This window comes from Rousettus aegyptiacus, unplaced genomic scaffold (assembly GCF_014176215.1).
Source record: "Rousettus aegyptiacus isolate mRouAeg1 unplaced genomic scaffold, mRouAeg1.p scaffold_m13_p_2, whole genome shotgun sequence".
In the NCBI taxonomy this organism is placed as follows: Eukaryota; Metazoa; Chordata; class Mammalia; order Chiroptera; family Pteropodidae; genus Rousettus; species Rousettus aegyptiacus.
Window position 1 is genome coordinate 170,254,098 of NW_023416295.1, and position 24,142 is coordinate 170,278,239.

The 24,142-nt window shown below is 59.1% G+C and overlaps 1 protein-coding gene across 4 annotated transcripts in view; it reads right to left on the reverse strand.

Moving 5' to 3' along the window:
• KCNJ4 (potassium inwardly rectifying channel subfamily J member 4) overlaps positions 1-19,706 on the reverse strand; it is a 28,512-nt gene extending 8,806 nt beyond the window's left edge. Inside the window, exons 1-2 of one of the 4 annotated variants that reach the window (XM_016161807.2) lie at positions 19,599-19,706; positions 19,157-19,242 (exon numbers count right to left, since the gene is read on the reverse strand). The gene's annotated coding sequence lies outside the window, so the exon portion shown is untranslated. Of the gene's footprint in view, positions 1-2,725; positions 3,799-13,950; positions 14,164-19,156; positions 19,396-19,598 lie in introns of those variants that run through there. The other 3 variants (XM_016161806.2, XM_016161808.2, XM_016161809.2) reach the window with 3 other exon arrangements.
• Between the last annotated feature and the right edge of the window lie 4,436 nt (positions 19,707-24,142).

Here is a 24,142-nt window from a genome sequence, read left to right on the forward strand (position 1 = left end):
TTTCTTCCACTTAGTAAACATTTATCAAGTCCTACTATGTGCCAGGTTCTGTCAAGTCAGTCTTACTGGGAAAGAAGAAACTGAGTCACAGGCAAGTTGGAACCGGGACCTGGGTCCCTGATTTCAGGTTCAGCCAGAGCCTAGACACACAGGTGACTCTGGGCTCCAAAGGGGTTCTGAGCAGTGCGGGGTGAATGCGCTCATTCTTCCAGCTCTACACCCCATCTTTTCCTCCCAGCCGCTCAGCTCACAGGTGCACAGGCTTAAAAAGCAAGTTCCGCGGAATGCCCAGGCAGGCCTTCTGGTCATGGCCCCGTGGCAGGAACTGGCAGCCGGAGGGCCCAAGGCCGCTACTCCAACCTGCAGGTGTGCCCTTTGCTAAATGGTTGACTCCTGGCCCCAGCCCTGACAGAGAACTCATCACACACACAGGAGCCCCTTCTATTGACCAAAGGGGACGCCCTGAACACCTGCGCCCCTCTTCCCTACCGAGATTTGAAGGCGAGAGTGGGGCCAGAAAGCTTCTCTTTTCCAGAACAATCTCAGTCTCTCACTGGTGGCGAGATTAAATCCCCCTCGGGATCTATTCTCCTGCCCTCTCGTCCTCCAAAGTCGCTCCTTCAATTACACTCGCCGCTGGTCACTCACGGGCCGTGGACCCTCCTCGCTTACAGGTCAGCTGCGGAGAGATGCTGGCCACATGAAAGCACGGGCACAGGCGAGCAGTGGTCATCCGTGGTCAGCTGCCTGAGGGGGAAGTCTGGTGCGATGACGGGAGGGAGAAGATGAGGGGGTCTGGTCTGGCAGGGGTCCCCAAAGGCCTCTCTGAGAAAGTGACATTTAAACTGAGCCCTGAGTAATAAGTGGGGAGTCAAGTCGGTCAGGAGAATTGTGTGTCTGTGGGACGGGTGGGGTGTAGAACATTCCAGAAAGAGTTTGGTATGTCCAGAGTGTGCAGCAAAGCCAGGGGAAGCCAGGCTTGGAGGAGGGAGAGTTGCCCGGGTTGAGGCCGCAGAGGCAGGAGGGAGGAGGGGCTGTGGGATCCTCCCGGCTGTAAGGAATAGCAAGCAGGCAGTAGGATTTCACCTGGTTTTTGGTCTTTTAAATTTTCATGTGAAATCGTCAAGGCAAATAGAGATACAGAGTAATACAATAATAAACCCCTCTGTATCCGCCACGAGGCTTAAGAAAGAAAATGTCCTCAACAAGGTCCCAGCGGCACCCCTGCCTCCACCGTCCCAGCGTGGTTCACGCCCTGGGGTGAGGCGTGTCTGATGCAGTCAAGCCGGAGGCTAGCGAGGGGACTCTCCCGGATGCCCCAGCAGGCAATGAGGGCGGCTTAGAGCTGCCAGGTGGCAGTGGAGCTTGAGAGAAGTAAACAGATTTAAGACACGTTCCGGACAAAACCCCATGGGAGTGGGGTGCGTGGGACGTGGGGGTTGGGAAGAGGGGTGTCCGGGGTAGGTAACGGTGGGATACTGTAAGAGGACCAGGTTTAAGGAGAGACACTTTCTCGTGTGTGGTGGCCTCTGAATGTCCAGATGGAGGTGTCAGACCCTGATGTTTGGGTGGAGTTAGACCCGTTAGATCTTTTTAAATTTTTTAAATGTTGTCAAATTTATCAGGGTGGCATCGGTAAATAGCATGATATAGGTTTCAAGTGTACCAGTCAATAATACATCACACGTACAGTGCATTGTGTGTGCGCCCCAGTCAGCTCTTAAACTCCTGGATGATACTTTAAGCCAGGAGAGTGGACGAGATCGCCTGGGGCCAGAATCCTGGTGAGAAGGGAAGAGGGCCTCAGAGCCAGCCCCAGGCACCTCCTATGCCTGGGGGGGGGGGGGACCTGGCAGGGCAGATGGAAGCCCAGCAGCAGAGAGGGGAGCAGGACAGCAGCCCCAACACCAAGGCAGAAGGAGTCTTAGCAGAGCTGCCCAGCTGGTCCTGCCCAGCCCAGACCACCCAGGCCACGGCGCCACCTCCCTTCGCAGCTTAGATGGCCCCTTTCCCCCGCCAGAAAGGGCAGAGGCGCCCCATGGGCAGAGAAGGAGGAGAGGTGCTAGGGCCGGGTGCTAGCTGCGGGGGGCCAGGGGCCGGAGCAGGGGTGACTGTCACATGGCCCACGACTGTCCTCCCCATCCCAGCACTCCAGTTGGGGGGAGGGGAGTGAAGATCACTGTCCCCGCCCACATCGCCTTGGCCTTGGCCTCTCAGCAAACAAGACTCCAGGAACTGGGGTTGCTGGCACAGGGAGAGGGGCTCTCAGAGCTCTGGGGACTGGGGACCGATGCCACTCACTCTCACTCCCACAGGGTTCCCCTAAGAAGGGGTGCAGGGAGGGGGTGGAGTGGGGAAAGGGAGTCAGAGACAAGTGCCAGGCTCGCTCCCTCCCTTACTCCGGATGGCTCTGGGTGGCTTTGGAGAGCCACGGGATTGCCCGTGACACGTGTGTACACTCCTGGGACCTTGGCCTGCGGATAGTCACACCCACCAGGAGCCAAGCGCCTTGTTGGCCCAGCCCAGCCTAGAAGCAGCCTGATGCCCGTCCCCAAGCGGCTCGCCACGCAGCCAGCCAAAAGGAGGCGGGAGCCCTGTAAAGAGCGGTGTGGGTCTTTGAGACGTGTTTTTAAGTGGAAAAAGGCAACAGTGATGAACACCGAGTATAGTAGCTACTGTTTGTGTTAAAAAGGAGAGAAAGAAATTTATAGATACACATATTTACTTGTCTGTGCTTGTCTACGGATGGAGACCCAGGAAGCTGGTGACACTGGCTGTCTTCGGGGAGGGGAAGCAGGTGGCTGGGGATAGGGTGGGAGGAAGGATTCTCACTGTATCCTCGTTGTGTCTTTTTAATTTTAGAAACATATGAATGTATTACCTACAGAAAAAAGACACAGAGAAGAAAGTTTTAAAATTAGTGTGTACATATGTGTATTTTTCTGAGAAGGACCAGAGCGCTCCTAAGGTCCTCAAAAGGGACCGTGATCCGCGAAAGCTTGAAAACACTTCGCTTAGGCGCTGTGCAGGCGGCCGCGGGAGTCGCATTCATAAAACGGGGAGGGGTAACGCTCACTTCGCAGGCATGTGGCGAAGGACGGCGGCGTCGAAGGGTAAGGGTTCAGAGCACGCCCAGTGCAGGAGCCCTCCTTGGTGGGGACCACTGAATGTCACTGCCCGTGCTCCCTGCAGCCCCCTCCAGGGCCCCTCGGAGCCCACCGCCCTCCAGGAGCTCTGAGGGAGGCCCCGTGGGGCCCTCGTCTTCCTCTGTGCGTCCCCCAGGCCTGAGGGGCCCTCTCTGGTTCCCCTGTCCCTCTCTTTCCTCCAGCTTCCACATGTACACACTGTGCAGTGCCCAGGCTCACCTGGGCTGGACATACCGCCTGGCCCCTGTCGCCCTCCTAAGCAGCCGCAAGCAGATTCAGCTCCTGCTCCTGGTGTCCGCTGGCTGCCTAAGAGGCATCGCCAACTCAGCATCACCGAGACTGACCGCTCGCCCTCCCCTGCCTTCTCCATCTCAGCCGGTGGCCTCCCAGGGGGCCTAGACGCCTGGACGTCCCCCTTCAACCCTCCCCAAAGCCAGCTGTCAAACTGGTGGTATTAATAGCCAACATGTAGCGTTTGCTGTGGGCCAAGTCCTGGCCACCTCTTCGATCCTCACGACACCCCGGAGGTGGGTGCTGTTATTTTCATCCCCGTAGGGGGTTCAGGAACTTCCCCAGACAAGTGAACCCCCAAGACTGGGACCTGGCCCCTGGCCCGACCCCCAATCCATCCAGCCCGCAGAGTGCTCCTTGCTCTGAGCCACATCGCTTCTGGACAACTCCACAGCCTCCTCCCTGGACCCCCCTGCCTCCCCTCCCTCCGCAGTCCCATCGCCATTGGCTGAGGACTCACGTCCCCCCCCAGGCTTAGAGTTCTCAAGGCGTTCCTGCCCTCTCTGACCTCAACTCCTCCACTCCTCACCCCACCCCCTGCCCCTCGGGCCTGTCTCCTTGTCCCTTGAACACCCCGAGGTTATTCCCATCTCTGGCTCTTTACACTGCTGTCCCTTCTGGTTGAAATCCTCCAAGACTCTACTGCTCACACCTCCTACCATTCTAGTTTGATCCAAAGGCTGCCTCCTCCAAGAGGCCCCCCAGGCACGCTCCCTCTGCGTCCTGATCACCTCACAGCATTTATCCCATTCAAACTGATGTCTTTTGCAGTCGCCTTACATGCGGGGACCTTGAATCTCTGCCTCACCCCTGAACCCTAGATGCTTAATAAACATCTGATGACTGACAAAGAAACAAGATAATTTCGGCCCATCATAATTCCCATAAAAGACCTAAGCAGGGTGATGTGACAGAACGTGACCAAGGAGGAGCTATTTTTGTCACCGTAGGCAGGGAGAACCTCTCAACAAAGGTGGCCTCTGAGTGGAGACCAGAAGGAGACTTTCTGTGACACCGGAGAGCGGGCAGAACGTCCGAGGCCTCAGGCTTCCGCCTGACCCTCCCACAGAGCGCTGGCCTCTCTGAAGGTCCCTCAGGTGTCCTCCCAGGGTGATGAGCAGGGCATCCTGGCTTCACGCCCAGGCTCCTCGGCCCAAAAGAGAAGCTCCAAGGACTGGCTGGGGGGATGTGCAGGGCCCGGTAGGGAAAGAGGCGGCCGAGGAGGGCCAGACACAGCGCAGGGAACACGCCCACCCCAACACTCCAGCTCATCCACAGCCATGAGTGACTGTTGCTATTGGAATGCCTACTACGCATTTCTGACCATCTGCCCAGCTGGCTCCTAAGGCCAGAGACTCTCAGACTCTGCTCATTCATTCGTTCGTTCATTCATCACCCTAAACATATGCTGAGCCGGGCAGCATCTGCCCTCCTGCCTGCTGCGTCTCCAGCGCCCATGGGTGCTCCGGAAAGCATTATGGAATGCGCGAACATTTATTGAACACCTACTATGCGCCGGGGGTGGGGGGGGGGACAAGTACGATATGGCCCTGTTTGGATGAGCTCTGAGTCTAAGCATCTGAGGACAAGAGACAAAGGGTCTGCACAGCCAGGGGGCTTAGAGGGAAAGTCCCCAGAAAGACGGGGACAAAGTAGAGAGCGCAAAGACAGAGCAGGGCTGGGCTGGGCGGAGAGGGGACCTGGGCCCGGGGGTGGGGGGTGGTTGACCCTGAGGCTTGGGGCCTGGAGCTAAGTGGGCTGCTGAGCAAGGGGAAGGGGGGTCTGAGGACAGAATCATGACATCCTGGAATTCTCAGCACTTTTGGTTTTAGAAACCACGAATCCTGGAAAAAGGGAATCTGCACACCTGAGCCTCTCAGTGACACCCCCGGAATTTCCATATGGGGTAGTAGCTTGCAGACTTTTTGATCAAGACCCAGAGTGAAAACAAACATTGCACATTGCTACTCATTATATAATATATATTTTAAAAACTGAAAAGAAAGCATCGCAAAAACGATACTTACCCTCATCGCATGTAAAGTGCTTGCCATTTTCTTTTCTCTTTTGTTTTTAAAAAATAAATCGTGAACTCCCTAAATCAATTTCACAAACACTGACGGCTCAGGGCCTGAATGCAATTTGAAAACCACTGACGTGTGGGGTGCTTGGGAGCTGTGAGCAGGTTGAAATGAGGACCTTGGTCTTGTCTGGAAGCTGTGACTGACCGCGCTTGGACCATAGGCTTCTGGGAGGCACAGCCACCGGGCAGTTGTTGGAGGTCATGGAATACTTGGAACAGGCTGTTAGACCCTTAGGGTCACAGGGCTGCTGTGCTGTGGCCCAAACAATAGGGACTCTGGGTTCTGGGTCCAATCCCTTCCCCTGGCCCTGTGTTAAAAACCCCTGCTGCTCCCCTAACAGTTGCTACTCTGTAGCTGCTTGCATACCTCCCGGGACAGGGAGCTCGCCTCCCTTCCTCAGGCAGCTCGCTAGAGTGTAGGGAGTGAGGCTCCGCCATGCTATCGGTATAGCTGACAACTGTATCTCCCTGCAAGGGTGCCTGTCCATTCCTCTCCCTGTCTCTTGGCCTGTTGTCTCAGGGGCCAGGGCCAGCTCCAACACGAAGCCATGGCCTACTCGGTACCCCGTCCGGTTCCCTCTCTTTCCTGTTGCTTGGCTCCTGCCCATGTCTGGGGTACAGCTCTGGAGCCCAGCCAGAGAGAGGCTCTTTCCAAGGTCAGGTGGCCTCAGGATCTGCAGCTGCACGGCCTGGCACTGGCATTCGGCCAGCCCTACCCCCACCCCAGCAGGTCAGGAGGTCTGCGAGGTTCTAAGGGCCGGGCACAGCACACAGATCGGGTGCTGACATCCAAGAGAGCCAGAGAGGCGGGATCTAAAGGTGACGGTTGGTGAGTGTGGGGGCTGGAGGCCTGGGAATCCGCCAGGAGGTGCCACCGAGTGGATGCTCATGTCAACAACAGGCCATGCTGCACTCACAGGCTCGCGAGACCTTCCCAGCAAACCCCACAGATGCGGGGGCACAAGCCCATCCTTATGGGTCAGGGGAGGGAGGCCCAGAGAGGTGAAAAGGCTGCCCAAGCCCATACAGCCACTCAGGGGTGGAGCTGGAATTGAACCCAGATCTTCTGTTCCCTGTCTACAGGCCTCAACTGAGACTCCTGAGGGTGGAGGAAATGAACCTTGGGGAGCAAGGGGGGACACAGGGGGTAGGAGCCACCCCTACTGTGAGGAACAGGCGGGGTCCCTTGGGCCCCAGAGTGCAGAGCTAAGGCCAAAGTGGGATACAGCTATCAACTAACAGAACTTTCTAGAGACAAGTGGGCTGCACCAGGAGATGGTGAACTTCCCATCAAGAGGGGTTCAGAGGGCTCTGATGCCCATGTCACTCATAGCCAGGGCCCCTTGAGCTCGGTGCCTGCCACCACCCCCTCCCCATGGCTTCATGAAGTGCCTGAATCACTGACCCGCATTCCATCTGTCCCAGGGCTGAGTGGCATCTTAACTCTCACAGGGCAGAGGAGACCTGGACTTCTCAGGCATACAGTGGGAGAGGAGAGGCTCCTGCGGGGGGCTCGGGCGGGGGTTGGGAGAGGAGCTGCAGGGTGGGCTGCGTAGGGGAGACCTCTCTGAGCAGTCGCAGAGGATACACTGTGAAACCTGGCGCCAACTCTGCCACCGAGTCAAGGCCAACGAAGCCCCTTCCCCAGGCTTCAATCTCCCCCTCAGTAAAGTGGGCTCAGCCCCTCACAGTGCACGCACCCCCTCCTCCCTGGCCTGGCAGAGGTCCCCTCCCATCCCAGCGACCCAGGCGGAGGGCCCAGAACAGATGGGGCAGCACAAGGAAGAAGCCAGGCACATCTCCCCATTGCCACAGGTTGCCCCTGTTTCGCAGAGGAGCAAAGAGAGGTTCCCACGGGGACAGTGACCTGGTCAAGGTCGTTTAGGATAAGCAAGCGGCTGAGTCAGGATACGGTCCCAGGCCTGCCGGACTCTAGCATCTCTCAGTCAGCTGTGACAAGGGGCTGCTCCCCCTTCCCCTCGCTCCCCTGGGGATTCGCTCAGGAGAAGGGGTTGATGAGACCCAGAGCTTCCCTTCCTGCCCCAAACCCCATAGTTACGGGAGTGTAGGAGAGAGAGAGAGAGAGACAGACAGACAGACAGCCGGCAGCCCTGGCAGTGGGAGGCAGAAGAGCCAGGAGGAGCCCCGGCTTCCAGTCCAGGCCCACCCAGCTCTGCCATCATTGCCACGTGACACGTCACGGTGGTCTCTGGGCTCAGTTGCTCCATCTCCCACCAGAGTGCTGGAGAAAAAGTAGACACAGGACCAGACCCGGGCCCCTGGGTAAAGCTGGGGAGGATTTTCTTCATTGTCCCAGGCCCAGGGGGTGCCTCTGACCAATTGTACTCCCCCATGCCCTGCCCTGTCTCCCCTCTGCCTTTCTGGAGGCTCCGCGCTGGGCCCACCTGAGTAGTCCTAGACCAAAACCCTCAGCTGATAGTCACCATGACAACGCCTTCTCCCTACACGGCTCCGGCTCCGGCTGGGGTCTGGAACACCCAGGCCCACCTTCCTCAGTCACCCCTCTCCTCGACCTGTCAATGCCCCTCACGGGCACCTCACCTTCCCCTGCCCACTGAGGATGTTCCGGCTGCTGACACCAGAGCTGGATAATGACTGGCCAGGTAGCCACAGGGAAGAGGGGAAAACTGGCAGGGAGAGAAAGGGGAGTCTCCCTCCCCCAGGAAGCCAACTAGGAACTAGGAACTAGGTGGACGACCCCTTGCTTTTTGCTGAGGCTCAGTGTTTTCATCTGAAAAGTGGGAGCGCTGGTCCTCACTCCCAGGGTGGCAGAGAGGATTTAGTGAAATCACGAATGTAAAGCTCATCTCAGAGCCTGGCACGAGGGGCTCGTCCCCACTCTGCAGCAGGACCCTTGAGAAAACCTCTGTGACCCCAGCCACCAGGCAATAGCATCGTCTGTCTGAGCAGCTCATGTGTGTGAGAGAGTGTGTGAGTGTGCCAGTGTGAGTGTGTATGCACATGGTCGTGCATGTGTGCTGGGAGGTGAGAAACGGGGGTGCAAAGGGAGGAGACAGGAGCACACCCCAGCATTCCCCGCTCCCATTGGCGGGGCCGGTGCGTCCTGAAAAAAACAGTGGTCTGAGAATCAGGCAAAACCCATCAGTTTCCATCGAGTCCCAGCCACGTTCTACTTGTGTCCAGCCAGCCGCTCCCCTGCTGGACCTCAGTTTCCTCTTCTGTAAGTAGAGGGAATGGCTGAGGCCCCAAGTCTTCCGGTTTGCCACAGGGACCAAAGAGCACGGCGCAAGGGCAGACCTGGCCCAGACGTTGGGGAGTGGAGGGCCGAGAGCCAGAGCACGCTGGAGCGGGAGCCCACCCTGCCCCCTGACGCTGCACCCCGCCCACCACCCCGTGAGCCCGGGCGGGCGCGCGCCTGCGGGAGCCGGAGCGCGCGCGCGCGTGTGTGACTCAAGGTCTATTCATAGCTGAGCTCCACCAGCTGCAGCGTCACAAGCAGAGGGGCCTCAGCCCATATTATTATTTCAATTACCATCTGAATTAAAAGTTTGAGCAGTGATCAGCCCACGTAGCGAGGAGAAGAGAGAGCAGGAGAAAAATAAAGATGAAAAGGAGAAGAAGGGCTGGGCCCGGAGATCCCCCCACACCCCAAGGAGGGCTGAGTCGCGAGGAGGCTTAAAGGTTGTGCCAGCCCCCAGGGTTCCTGCCTGTCCCGCGTCGCCCAGGGCCCAGGGTCCTCGTGGGGATGAGAGGAGCACTTTTGGATGACAACCCAACGGCAGCTACTTTGTGCAAATAGCTCGTGACATCCCGATTCCTGGTCACACGACGGGCATGGGCGTGCGTACGCCAAGCTCAGCGCGCCAGACACTGACCTAAGGCCACACGAGAACCACGCCCAAGGCTGCTGGCTCCAGAACCCTCTCTTGTCAGGCAGGTTCCACCCACAGGTTCCCCTGGCCTCTCGGGCTGTATGACACTGACGTTTGCAGGTGGCGCTGGGGCCGCACCCGGGAGGACAGGGCAGATGTGGCGCAGCTGACCCTGCTGGTGGCTCTCCCTGTTCTCCGAGGCTGACTCCCCCACCCACAGTCCCAGCCTGGCGTAGCATTCTCTCAGCTGGCTGCCAAACCGCCCAGCAGTCTGCACCCCCAGCCCTGGACCTCATGCCGCCATTGGTCCAGGAGGCCCTCCTCACCCGCTGGTGTAGGGGACAGAGTCCTGGCCCAAAGCTAACTCTCTGGGTACCTTTGGGCAGGCCATTCTCTGTCTCTGAGCCTCAGTCTTACCATTTGTAGAATGAGTTTTTCCCTTGGGTGCATAACTATATCTATGCTTTCGGAATTGAGCCCCCCAGAGGGTCCTTGAGGGGGGTGTCATGCTGGCAGGGCAACAGGCTGTCAACCCATGGCCCACGGGAGGGACGTTTTCCACTCTTCCCAAAGAAGTCTCCGGGACAGTCCCTGAGAATCAGACTGGCCCGGACTAAAGGACTAAATCCAGGCTCCTCCATTTCCCTGCTGTGTGACCTTGGGCAAATCACATAGATTCTCTGAGCCGCGGCTCCCGGCTCCCCCATTTCTAACACTGGTGCACCAATTCGACACTGTGGGATTGCTGGGAGGATTAAATGAGAAGGGATTTGCAAAAGCTCCCAGCTCAATGCCTGGTGACAACGTGAGCTTCCTTGCTGGGAAACAGGCAAGTGATGGGAGCTGCTTCCCAGCTCCTCCTGGGGGGATATCAAAGACTCCTGGGATTTTGGAGGTGGGATGTCATTCAACCTCATCCAGGAAGCAGGAGTCACCGGGTCAGGATCTCTGGCAGATAGATACTCATCTGGCTCTGCTTGAATAGCTCTGGGAGGGGGATTGGGGAGCTCACTTTTTCACAAGGCATCCAAAGATGCCCCCCCATCTTTCTCCACCTCTGGGGATCTTCTAGAGGGGCCAAAACCTTCCAGCTTAACCCCCGCTCCAGCCTGTTCCTGCCTGGGACTGCCTGAAACTGGCTTCTCAATGAGGCTGAAAGGGAGATTCTCAAATAGACCAAAAGAGGGATGGAATTAATGTCCCTAGATGGTGGGGATGGGGCCAGGAAGGGAGGCGGGAGGGGCCAAGGTGAGGACTGGGAGCTCAGAGCTCCTGGGTCCTGTCCAGATTTGCCACCTTGTTCCATGGGAAGTGTTCCTCTGCCTGTTCGTCTACTTCCAGGCAGGGCTAGGAGCCAGGAGCCCTGGGTTCAGGCCGCTCTCCTTCCTTCGCCCCCAAACTATCACTGTGACCTTGGCAGTAGGATGGGGTCCACTTCCCTCTCTGAGCCTCGAATCTCTACTTGTGTAAAATGAGGGCACCGAACCAGTGATTTAAACTCTAAGCCCTCTGTTTGGATTGAGACACATTGTCCTACTGCCCTGCCCCGACTAGTGGCCCGGTGGGCCCACCCCCACCTCCGGCCCAGTGTGCCACGGAGCCCCTGAGTGCCTGTGGTTTCAGGGCCAGAGACTCCTTCTCTTCTCCGGTCCCCCTCTCTCACATTTAGGACCTTTTAAGTTCCATCATCCCCATTTCACAGGTAAGGAGGTGGAGGCATGAGGAGGTAAAGTCACTTGCTCAAGGTCACTGAAAGCCATTTAAAATTCAGGACTCCTCCTCTCTCTGCCCAGGAGAGCAGCAGGACTCAAGGGCATCTTTTTGTCTGGAGAGTCACCGAGATCTTGAGTGGCCAACTGTTCTCTATACAGATGTCGACTCTGCACGGGGTAGAGGTGAGAGGCTGCCCAAGGTCACACAGAAGGCGAGGCACTGACAGGCTGGGGTCCTGAACGCAGGCTACCTGCCTCCCGGGCCCCACCTAGCCAGGGGGACAGCAACAAGGCTTGACCTCCTGCCCCAGGCCCCAGAATCTCCCCAAGATTGGAGTCCTTGTCCTGCCTCTGGGCCCTGCTAGGCCACTCTCAGAAGTCCCTAACACCTGGGCCCGAGGCCAAACGAATGAGCAGGAAGACAGGAAAGAAAGTTGAGGGTTGGCCGCTTGTCCCTTGTCCCTTGGCCCTCTGTCCCTCCCTCTCCTCTCCTCGTGCAGGGGAAGCTGCGGTGATGTAATGCGCTCGGCTTTGGTCCTAGTGCCAATCTCAGAAGAGAGACGACAGATTGCGTGAGCCAAATTTGGCATCCTAGGGGGAGAGGCATGAAAAGTGGAGATGTGGAGGAGAGGAGCGAGGAGCCCGGGGAGGTGCGGAGAAGCCCCCCTGGCCAGCAGACCCCAGAGGCACCTGCCCTCCCTCCGCTCTGGTCCCCACCTCCTCCCAGGACCACCTGGCTTTGCAGCCTCCTCCCTCACTCGGAGAGGCCGGCCAGCTCTGGCGCTGCCGGTCCTGCACCCCCCCCAACCCCCACGACACACCGTTCCAGCTCCATTTCCCATCGCCGCTAGTCTCCTGGTTACCATGTTGCTGGTTGTCATGTCGCTTACATGTCCTCGTGACTCAGTGGTCCCCGCAGAGGGGCCCCCTCCTCCTCACTTCCCCCTCAGCTCTCACCCCCGCCTCCCCCAGATCCACATTAAGAACCGACCCGCCCTGTAAGCCTACACTGTTCCTCCTCTCCTCCCCTCTTTTCCTAAGCTAAGAAATCTTTTCACAACATCTCCTAGAGCCACTTCATTCCCTGTTCCATAAATGTCTGTTAAAATCCTACTACGCTCCAGGCTCGTGCAAGCAGCTTCCAGAGACCTGGCATAGTCTGCGAATCGCTCAGCAGCCCAGTGAAGTCGGGACCATCATCCCCATTCTCCAGTTGAAGAAACTGAGGCCTGGAGAGGTCAAGCCGGCTACCCAAGGTCACCCAGCAGAAATGCAAGGCCAGCTCTGTCTGTTCCCAGTCACCCCGAAGCCCTTTTCTGGATGAGGAGCTTCTTTTTCAAGAGTAACCCAAGGGTTCCTGAGGCATAGCTGCGGAGCCCTGGATCCCCCCCACCCTAATTCCTGGACACTCTTCTTTTTGATCTTCCCTCCCCATTATCCGTGCATTGTCCCAAAGGTAAAAGAGTCTTGACCCCATCTGCCCAGCACTTTCCCCAGACTGTGAACAGCCCTCAGCTCACTTGAGCCTGGAAGGGGGTGGGGGCGGTGCTTGGAGGTCAGTGGGGCAGGAAGGGGTGTCCTCATTCCACGGATATGGAAATTGAGGGTCTGGGAGAGAGTGACTTGTCCAGGGTGCTCATTCCTCAACCAGCTAAGCTGATTTCTAGAAGCCTGAATGGAGCATATATGAGGCCCACTGTCCAGTGTGGAAAACCCTAGAAACGGCCTCTCCTTCCAGTGGAGAACAGTCGAATGTTCTGGGCTCAGCCCTCCAGCTCAGTGGCCGGCGGCCTTTGCTCCTGCCAGGTTGCCCTCCAGCCCCTGCCCCACTGCCTTCTGCCCTGTGCTCCCCTCATCGCAGGCCAAGCCCGGGCCACGGTGTGGCCGTCGGGGCCCCTAAAGTCCTGTCAACAGCCCCCAAAAGTCTTGAAGCTCTGGAGGTCATGGGACTGGATGTGGGGGAGAAGCAAAATAGACATCTTACACACGCATGCACACGCGCGCACGCACACAGGGTCTGGCTCCTCTCTGGGTCTTGCTGTGTGGCCACTGGCCTCTCTCAGCTCCCAGTGCCCTCAGCCTGCTGCTTGAATTCCCACAGCCCCTGGGGCCCTCGCCCGCCAGCGTGGCTAGGCTGGCCTGTCTCCGGTCCCTCCACCACACTCCTGCCTGCCATCTCCTCGCGTCCTCCCCCGCCTGGTCCTGGAATCCGAGCATAGGGGCAGGTCTGAGGTTGATGCTGGTGGCGGGGGTGGGGGGGCTCGGCATGTTGCAGGGGAAGTTTTCCTGCTTGGGGTGCATCCAGACCTCTCTTTCCTTGGGGGTCCTCTCCCTGGGGAGGGAAGAGCAGTCCGTGCCTCTCCCCACAGCCTGTCTCACTGTGAGATGTGAAATGCCTCATTTACTGGGTCCCTGTCCCCTCACCCTGGGGTCGCCTGGCCCAAAGCAGGCTCTCAAGACAGGAGAAGTGGGATTGTGCTCAGGGTCAGACGGCAGGGCCATTTGCAAACGGGCTGCCTTTGGGGAGGCGGAAAAGAGGCCCCCCCCCCTTTTTGCCACAAGTCACCTGCCTTGAAGCTCCCCTGACAACTGGGGGTGGGTGGAGGCAGGGAAAGGTCGCGGCCAGGGCAGGAGGTTAAGGCTAGTTCCACCCACCTCTCCCCGCTCCGGCATCACCCCAGACCTCTCTGCTCCTGACTGACAGGCACAGACAGAGCTCGCCAGCCCCTGGGAAGTCGCGGGAACCGGGTCAGGGATAAGTGCTAAGCAGGAGGGGCCAAAGTGGCTGGCCCAGGACACACAGACACGCAGGAGGCCGGACAGACACACGGACAGCGCCGGCGGCGGGCGCGGGCCCAGCTTACCGCGGGGCAGAGGTCCGACGAGTGTCCGGGAGGCGGTGAGCAGGCGCTACATCCCACGGCACGGGCGGGCGGGCGGCGTCCGCGCGGAGGGTGGCCGGGGCGCCCCCTCGTCGCGACCCCCGCGGCCCGGCCGCGCCCCCCTCCCCAGCTGCTGGCGTGTCTGTCCGTGGGTCTCCGGGTCTCCGCGCCTCCGCGCCGTCCCGCGCCGCTCCCCGCCGGCCGCCCAACTTTCAGCGCTGGCCCGCGCCGCGCCCTCGGCGCCGCCTGGCTGTCAGCATCGTCGGGCCCCGGGCCCTGGCTCAGAGCGCGGGGCTCCGGGGGCCCATGGCGCTCGCCGCCGGCGCTCGTGCCCCCCGCCCCCGCCGCAGGCGCCTTCCCCGCGCCGCCCCCCGCGGCGCTCTCGCCGTCACTGGGCACTGTCCTCCGCCCCGCGCGCTGCGCCCGGCCCCGAGACCCCGCGGCGGGCCGGCCCCGGCGCCGCCGCCCCCTCCCACGCTGGCCGCCCGGGGCTCTGTCGCTCTCCTGCCCCTGTCGCCCCACCTGTCCCGGCCGCCTGCCTGGCTCTCGCCGCGTCTCCCCGCGGGGTCTCCGTCTCCGTCTCGGTCGCCCTCCCGGTCTCCCCGTCGCCTCCCGCAGCCTCTGCCCTCTCTCTCCCCTGCGCGTCGCGATCGGTCTCTCGCCCCGTCCCTGTCCTCCGCCACTCGCTCCCTCGCGCTCTCGGCGCGGTCCCCGCTGCCTCGGACCCAGGCCCCCGCCGCTGCCTCGTCCCCGGCTTGCCCGGGAGCCCGAGCTCCCGCCGCCCGCGGCGCGCCGAGAACTCCCAACTCCCCGCACGCCGCCCCGCTTTGCGAGACTTTCGCCCCTCCTCGCACGTGACCCGCGGCGCCCCGCTGCGGAGGCCGCGCCCCCCCAGCGCCGGAGCCCCGGGCACCCGGCGGGGCGGGGCCCTGCCCCTTCCCCTCCGCGCGGCTGGACAGCAAACCCCCTCCCACCCGCCCGCCGCGCGGGGCAGGCGCAGGGGCCGGGGGCTGCGGGGGGCTCCTGCCGCAGATCCTGTCCGGGTTTTTCTGCAGACTCCGGGAGCGCTCCTCCCAGAACCCGTTCCGAGAAGCCGCTGCCGGGTTTTCTAGCCCCCCAGAGGCAGGTGGAGGGGGTTCCTCGTGCCGGGAAGGGAGTGGGTGCGAGAGGGTCCGCGCCGCGGCCGGTGGCGCTGGGCCACTCCCCTCAGCGGTGTCCTTTTCCTCCACAAGTACCTGCGCTCCTGTGCACCCCGCTCCGCAGACGCAGGGGGCCCTGCTGGGGGGACCCTCACAATCAATCACCTGGGCAGCACCGCCCCTTTTTACAGATGGGGAGACTGAGTACCAGAGGGTCACGAGCTTGCTCAAGGTCACCCAGAGGTGGCAGGGCCGGACCAAATCCCATTATATCCTCATTTCTCTAAAGTGTCTTTATTAGGGAGGATGGCGCCCTTCTTCTTCCTGCCCTGACTGTGCCCCAGGTCTAGGCCCCACACTCTGGACATTGGGGAGAAGACCCCAGCACCTTACAACCCCTGGTGAGCCCGCCACTTCCGCGGCCATCTGGGGGCCTCACTTCAACGCTCTGAGGAAGCAGGTGGGAAAGTCCGCCTCCTGCTGCAGGGCATAGGATGAGGACAGCCAGAAGAACCTTCCCGGGGAGCCTGGGCATCTCAGACTCGCCCAAGTTAAGAGAGGGAGAGACTGAGGCACCCCGAAGTCGGATTGGGAACTTATCGAATATTAAATCGTCTCCGGCTCCTCCAAGCTGTTCCCCCCAAGATGCGACTGGCACAGGAACCACAACACACGGCACCACGATCGCTCCCCTTCCCCAGAGCCCCTCCCCACCTGGAAGGATTCAGTCCCAACTCATCTGCGTGAGGCGCAGCCAGGCCCACCTTGCCCCACACCCCATGTGCCCACACAGACACCCTGATTCCCATAGATTCCAGAACACGCCAGATGCTTCCACAACTCTCTGCCTTTGCGCACACATGCTGTTCTTTCTGCCTGAAATGCCCTTCCTCCTTCTCTGCCCAGAGAATTCCTGCTGTTCTCTAAGTCCAGCGTCCAGGCTGCCTCCCCTGGGAAGGCCTCCTGATGCCCCTGGCAGAAGTCATTCATCACACACCTACTCATTCATCCAGCACTGGCCACAAGTTTGGTTCTTGTTAAGTGGGCTTGGAAGTCAGACCAACCTGAGATCAAAAGCACTTAGGAGCTGCATGACCTTGAGCAAATTTTTTATTTGACCTGTCTGTAAAATGGGGGCCTGAGAAGTCCCTCCCCTCACAGGGGCAGATAAGTGAGGTAGATGCACAAGAATGTACCCCTCGTAGTAGGTGCTCAATAAATGTGACCATCCGTCCCTTCTCAGTCTTCCCTTCACCACTGTGCAGACCTTTATAGCTCGTGTCCCATCCTATGCTCGCCTCCCTCATTCCCTGGCTGTGCCTTGCAGGCGGGCAACCAGGACTGAAGTTCCATTGCATGAACCTTGGTGTGTGTACCCGTGGGGAAACTCAGGCCATCTGGATGCTGGCTCAGCAGCAGATGTGTACCTGGTACCTCTCACACCTTTCTGTTGATTGAGAGTGAGGCAACTGGCCTGTAGTCTCTTCATTTGGCCAGAGGCCTGGCCTAGTGACGGCCCTGGGAGTATGGGGTGCAGGGGAAGGAGGAAGGGCAGGAAGGAGGGAGAAGATGGACACAGATCCAGAACTTCTGTTCCTGTGGGGTCGGACCTGATGCTAGGTCACTGGGCACAAGTTTAAGGAAGGGGCGGGGACTAGAGGGCAGTGGCTGCTGGGAGAGGGGAGGGTGCAGCCTGGTGGCCGTGACGTCACAGGGGTTGAGAAGAAACATATGCTGGTGGTCACCTTGCTGGGCCTGGAGCTGCAGCCCGGGGTCCCCATTGCTCATCTTCTGTAAGGAGGGTCCTGTGGCTGAGGGTAGATTGGGAGGAGGTGGGGAGAGGTGACAAGGGCAGCCGCGGGCAGGGAGAAGTCCACGGATCCCAGGAAAGGGTCCCTTCTCCACCACCCAGCACTCGTGTGACTCTGGGTAGCTCACCTGTCCTCTTTGGGCCTCCATTTCCCCATGTGTAAGGTGAGGAGGATCAAAGGCTAAAAGAGGAATTTGCCATCTGCCATCCCATGTTTGAGTAGCTGCTAACAGGCCAGGGGTGGGGAGGACAGAGAGGGATGTGAGTGGGGAGGGGGAGATTTGGCTGTCAGAACCTGGGTGACTCTGGACAGGTTGCTTGTCCTCTCTGGACTGCAGAGGGTCATCTAACACAGAAGCACCCCTGGTTGGTGTGAGGGGACCAAGCGCCCCTTGAGCACACACCCTTAGCCCAGTGCTATTCTAGGACTTCAGTAACGCTTACCAGAACTCTATGACACAGACACTTGTTACTGATGGGGAAACTAAGGCTCGGTCTTATCATTACAAGTGGCGCGGCCTGGGTGGCCAACTCTCTGGAAGGGTGAGACTTCCTCCAAAGTTTGATGAGGAGAGATGGTAAAACCTTTGTTTGTGGCCAGCGCTTCCTGCCCGTTCTCCATTCTCCTTATTTGAGCCTCACAACAACTCTATGAGGTAAAGACTATGGCAACCCCTTGTTCATGGATGAGGAAACCGCACTGAGACATGGAGAGAGGAAGTGCCCTGCCCAGGGTCACTCAGGAAGTAAGCACCTGTCTGAGCCAGGATCTGAACTGGCTCCTAGCTTCTGGGGAAAGGTCATTCCAGACCTGAGGAGTATTCAATAACAGGTTCACTCTGAGAGCCCAGTCAGACCTCTCTGGTCCCACAGGAGCCCTGAGAACATGCACAGAGGACTGGGAGGGCCGGAGGGCAGGGACGCTTGGGCCAGGCAAGCGAGAAAGCTGGGGAGGGAAGGGAAAGAGCCACTTCACAAGGCCAGAGTCACAGAGTACAGAGGTTTTTGGCCTGGAGAGTTCCTCAAAGTCCAGCCAGCTCATTCTGCAGATTTGACCAACTGAGGCAGCCCAGCTCCTAAGATTAGAAATCATACCAGGACACAGCTGGCCTGTCTCAGAACTCCATAAAGTCTGAGCAGCCCTGAGGCATGAAGACGAGAGGTGGAGAAAGACGTTTTGGAGGTCCAGAGGGCCAGGACCCACGCCAGCAGGCTGTGCCCTGGGGATGGAGGACTGTAGGGGTCTCTCTCCCACCCTCTGCTCCCACCCTCGCCCACCCCCCAGTACTCAGTAGTCACCAGGGTGGAATATTTTAGCACCTATAGAAAAACCGCCACAGACGGCCTGTGGCAGCTGTTGCTAAGGAGACGCTCCCAAAATAGCCCCCCTCCGCCAACCTTTCCCGCTGCTGCTCCTGCTGTGGGGAGGGGAGGAGGGTGACACACGAGCCTTGGCCCCAGGTTCACCCACCCACCCTTTGCCCCTGGTGCCTGTTCCAGCCGAAGACCTGGGCAGCCACAGGTCTGCAGAGGGGGCAGGAGCCAGACTGAGCAGCCACAGCCCTCAGCTGGGGGAAGAAGGGGCAGGGGAGAGGGGGAAGAAAAGAAACCCACACTCAAGACCCCCGGCACACTCCCACATGTGCACAATCACAGCCCTCAAAGTCTTACACATCCACTGTGAAAACCACAAGTACAAAACCACAAATGCCCATCTAGATATGCATATATACACACAAATAGATGCACGGGTAAACACATATGCCGCCAATGCACAACACACACCTGCACGCACATACCACACAGCCACAAATATACACATTTACATACACATATGCAAATGAGCATCCCAAGTACACACACACACACACACACACAACATATGCATTCCTGGCACATGTATACACACGCACTAATGTATGTACGGTCTCATAACACACGAACACACAACTGTGCAAACATGCCCAGCATGAAGGCCTTTAAGTGGTACTACCCACGGGCTTGGTCCAGGGGTCATAGCCTGGGACCTCCAGACGCCTCACTTAGTGGGGAACCTCTGCCGTCCAGCCAGCCACGGGATGGAAGATTAGGAGGAGGTGTACAGGACGGTGGGTGGAGGGCGATGTCTCTGTGAGCCCCTCTAAGTGGTTGGCTGGGGACCAAAGGATCCCTGGCACCCAGGAGACCCGCTTTGGGCCCATTCCTTGGGAACTGGAAAGTGAGGGGAGGGAACTCTCACCTGCAGACCGGAAGCCTCTGGACATGAAGAGTTCTGAGCCCCGGGTTCACCGTGCAAGCTGGTTGACAATGAGGCTGCAGTTGGGGCTGGGGTGACAATGAGGGCAAGAAGGCAGTAGGGTGAGGACAGTGAGGGTCCTTGACACGTGCGAGGCACTTTACAGTTTATAAACCACTCGTTATTTGACATGCTTGGGAAGAGCTACACTGCGTGGCGCGTTGTCCCCATCTCTGCGACCCAGACAGAAGAGGGGGTTTGAAGACCACACAGAAAGTTACCAGCAGGGCTGGAACCAGGGCCCGAGGAGGCGCCGGCGCCCAGCGCTCCGCGCCTTCCACTCGGCTGCGCGGAACGAGCTGGCAAGCAGGCCGTCAGGGTGCAGGCTCGGCTTTGACCCCGATGCGCCCTGTGATATTGGCAGCCAAGCCCTCCCTCGCCCCACCTGGAGAGCTGAGAGTGAATCCCAGGGCCGTGTTCAGGCAGCAGTTTGTGGCCATAGCGGGAGTGGCGGGGAGTGGCGCCGGCTGGATACCCTCGAAGGCCCGCGCAAGGACGAAGGGCGCGCGGAGTCGCTCCCCTCCGCACGTAGCCAGCCGCTTTCTCTCTCCAGCCTCGCTTCGTGGCTCCGGTTCATTAATCCGGTCTCCGAGTCGTCGCTGGCGCCTCGTCACTCGGGAGACGCGACGAGCGGCTTGCGGTTGCCTTGGGAACCTCGCCCGGGCCAAGGAGCGCCGCGCACGACTTCAGGCGCAGGGCGCTGGCCTCTGGGCCTGCGCTGCGCGCCCAGAGCGGCGTTTGGAGTCTCTGAGAGACACCTGTCGCCAGCGGCGAGGGGACGAGACGGCGCGGCTAGGGTTGTGTTTTTCTTTTTCTTTTAATTAAGGTGTAACTTAATACACACGTCTTAAGAGTACAGCTCGATGAATTTTACACACGCATAAAACCCTCGTAAACCACCGCTCTGAGCAAGACGCGGAACACTTCCAGCGCCCCAGAAGGTTTCTTCCGGCCGAGAGGTTATTTTTAATTGTCTTTTTTGCACTTCTCCGGGAACAAACTGGCGAGGGAATGATCGCTTTCCAAGGACACAGGATTTCCGCGTCTTCTCGCGCCCCTGCTTTGCGAGGCCCGCCCTGGGCCTCGGTGTCCTGTGAGCGGAGCGTCTGTCCCGTGGTTCACTCCTGCGGGGCGCTGCGGAGGCCCAGCCAGCTTTCCCCGTGCAGTCAGTCAGTCCTGCTTAGTTTATACCCAGGTCGCAGACGAGCACACCGTGACTCGGAGAGACTGAATAAATTGCCTAAACGCGGACAGTTCTTTCGTGGTGGAGCTGGAGATTCCCACGAAGGTCTGTCTGACCTTGACGTTAATCTTTTTTTCTCTTTCTCCCCACCACCCCCGGTCTTTCGCCTCTGTTAAAGCGCAGTGCAAATCAAATGCGCCGGGAGAACGAGTCGGCTCTTATCTCTGCGTCGTTCCGCACGTAGTTCCTACTTGAGACTCTACTTACTCTCTTTCCCCAGGTTTTGTCCTTGCGCCAAGCTCCAAGTCATCCTTCAAAACCCACCAGGGCATCCTCTAAAGCCTTCCTAACTGCAGTCTTCCCTCACAACTCCCCCCCAGCCCAGGGTAAGGTTCTCTCCTCTGCTCCCAATGCACAGGCGCCCGCCTCCCGCAGAGCGCGCGCCAAGGGCTTCTCGAGGCTGCGTCTAAGTTCAGCCTGAAAGGCGCCCAGCGCCCAGCTGTTCTTCAATAACTGTGCTTGGAACTGAAAGTGGAAAAGAGGCTTTGGAACCTTTGTTTCCCGCTCTGTACGAATGGGGCCCGCAGTGGCCCTGCCGCATGTCACTCAAAAGATAGATATTGAGTCAGGGAGAGAGCTATGAGAGCACCTGGGGTAGAACCGCGGGCGAAGTTTATCCTCAGCCCACCTGGACTCGGTTAGGGACTAGGCTCGTCCGCGCCTCCAGCGCCAGACCTCGGGGCTCGCTGGGAAGAGTTCATTCCTCCTACGGGCGGGGGCAGGCGGGTGGGGGCGGGGGGAACTGTTCACTCGCAGAAGCCAGAAGCAGCCATGGCGAACCCTAGGGGTCCCAAAGGGAGTTCCGGAAGTCCAGGCCTAAGCTCCCCCTTCCTTCCAGGCGCCCCTGCCCGGCGGCGAGGGGCGCAGATTAAGTCGTGGAGCGTCCTGGGGGTGGCGATTTTCAGCAGACATCCACACTTTGCTTCCACACGGAGTTGGAGGCAGTTGGCAGGATAGTCACTGCAGCAGTGAGACATACTAAAGGGCTAGGACCAGAAGGAAAAAAGATCACATGTACCTTTCCCCGCCCCCCTCTCCTTAATCGAGCAACTCTCCCATTCTCTCCCTGGTAAATCTAACTTTAAACGTACATTTTGCTCTGTTGAGGAAAAAAGACTCATTGCCCTTTGAGCCCAAGGAAATTCCCCTCTTGGCTTCCCTTCCTACAACAGATGCATTTCTGGTGTCAGGAAAGTGAGGCAGGGAAGAGACTGGCTCAGCACCACCAGGCATGGGGACAGAGAGTGTCCCATTCTGCAGGTGGCCAGTGTGCTGGCATGGGCTAGGGCCAAGGGCTTGAAATGAGTAGGATTCTCCGACTTCACCCGGAGGAAGAGGGAGTGCTTGAAAAATATTCCACCTTGAAGATGGGGTAGGTATGCAAAAGGCAGGGCTGATTACTAAGGATGGAGCGGTGGAACTTTGGGGAGAGGAGGTCTGCGTGACCTGGGGGGGAGCGAGAAACGAATTTGAGCCTCTATTTCCTCATCTGTAAAACGGGGAAGATGAGGTCCCTGCCTTAAGACGTAGGGAGTATCAGCTCATAGGGAAGACTAGATACAAGGAAGGCCAAGTAACCAGGTAGCAATACTTCTAGCTTCATTATCCCATTTAACAGATGAGAAAGCCGAGGCCCAGAGAGGGGACATGGAGGGCTGAAAGCCACCATGGCCACTACAAGATCCCTCCCAGCCTGGGCTCTTTCCCCTCCACCACGATGGTAGTCACTCCTTGGACCTCCCCTGGCCTTGGCCAGTTCCCTTGTGGAACCCCTAGAGAAACAGAGGGAAGAGGGGGATTCTAGCCTTGTTCCAGGGCCCCCCGACAGTTGGAGTTGCTTCTCAGGAAGACAGATGTTTTACCAAATGGCAAATGTCTGTGCTTTTCCCTGGCTTGGGGAGGAGGTGGGTGCTGAGAAGGAGATGCCAGCTGGTTGGGCAGAGAGAACTGGAGCCACACCTGAGGTATTTAAATAGCCACCGCCTTCTCTGGGCATCAGCTGGAAGGGAGGCATCTGGGCAGGGTCCGGCGGGGGAGCAGGGAACAGAACAACCCATTCGGAACCTGTCCCGGCCCCGGGATGAGTGCCTGACTCGTCCTTCGGGAGGGACCTGGAACATGCACCTCGCCTCCCATGGGCTTCATAGCCATCACCTGCAAAGCGAGGGTTTAAAGCCTGACTGGAGGCAGCCTGTTGAGGCTGAGCAGAGAGAATCTGACTAATGTGTCTGACCCCCGCGTGGCACCCCGTAGATGTTCAGTACTTGATGACTATTGTTATCCAGACCTCTGCGCCAGGGCAGGAGTCTCCACTGCAGCACCCCTGACAAAGGGGCACCCACCCCCTGCTCAAGCACCTCTCATGACAGGAAGCTCATCAACTCCTGTGACAACCCACGGTGAAATGTAATGAGTTAATTGCATGAACCCTGAAGTCAGACTGTGCGTTGGTGTCCAGGCTCTACTATTTAGTATCTGTGCGACCTTAAGCAAAGTACTTAACCTCTCTGTGCCTCAGTTTCCCCAATGTATAATGGGAATAACAACCCTACCTCCCTTGTTGTGTTGTTTAGATCAGTGCCTCTCAAGATTTCTGTGCACACGAATCACCCAGGGGTCTGTTTAACGGATTTTCATTCAGCAGGTCTGGGGTGGGGCCCAGGATTCTTCATTCCCAGAATACAGTGCAGAAGCTACTGGTCCTTGGACCACATTTTGAGCCTCAAAGGACTGCCTTTGCTCTGGAAGTCATAGCGAGGTGGCCGTGGAGGGTCGGTCATGAGCAGGGGGCCGGGGGTGGAGGGGAGGAGGCCGGTAGTTTAGGGAGAGATGAAGGGCCCACATGGGAGAAGGAAAAAGCGAATGTGTGGTAAGAGCCCTGGGCTCATGCAGGCTACTCCTGCAGATGCAGAGACCGAGGCCCAGAGAAGGTCGCACAGCCCTGGGAGGACTCCCCGCAACCGTGGTCCTTCGCCCTCCACCCGGCTTGCCTCCCAGCCTGCGGCCGACCCCGTCCCCCAGGCCCCGGAGTCCCTCCTGGCCTGTGTTCCCGTTTTACATCTTGTCATGTCAAGAAGAGGGAGACATTGGTGACGTCGGCCTGACTCCAAACCTGAGAGTCGTTGGGTAGGTAGCATTGTTCCCCTCCAACAGATTAGGTCAGGACAAGGTGGCTTTTCAAATAAACTCGGGTGGGGGGACATCAGGCTCCAGCTCTTCTCACCCCAGGGAGCCCCAGGAGGAGGCGTTCAAACCTCAGGGTGACGATGACAGTAGCGGTGGGCCACGGCGCACGGGGCGCTTCCAGTGCGCTTGGCTCATGCCGGCACTGACGCACAGGACTCCACCCTGGCACCGGTGTCCTTAGCCGTGGGTACAGATGACGGAACTGAGGCAGAGAGATGGAGCCCACTGGCTTGCCCAAGGTCACGCGGGGAGGACCCCGGGTTGAGGAGGGGAGGCAGAGCTCGGACTCTGGGCAGCCACCTCTGCCGGCATCAGAGGTGCGGGACGTGGCGGGCCCCTCGCAGGCACAGAGCGGCGGGCGGCGGGCCCCGCCGGAAGCCCCCAGCCTGGCCGGGCCGCCCCGCCCGCCGGGAGCCGAGGCGCTGGGATGGGCCGGGGGCGGGACCTCGGGCGGCGGCGCTTCCTGGCTCCCCCGCGCTGCGGCCGGCCTGGCCACGTCA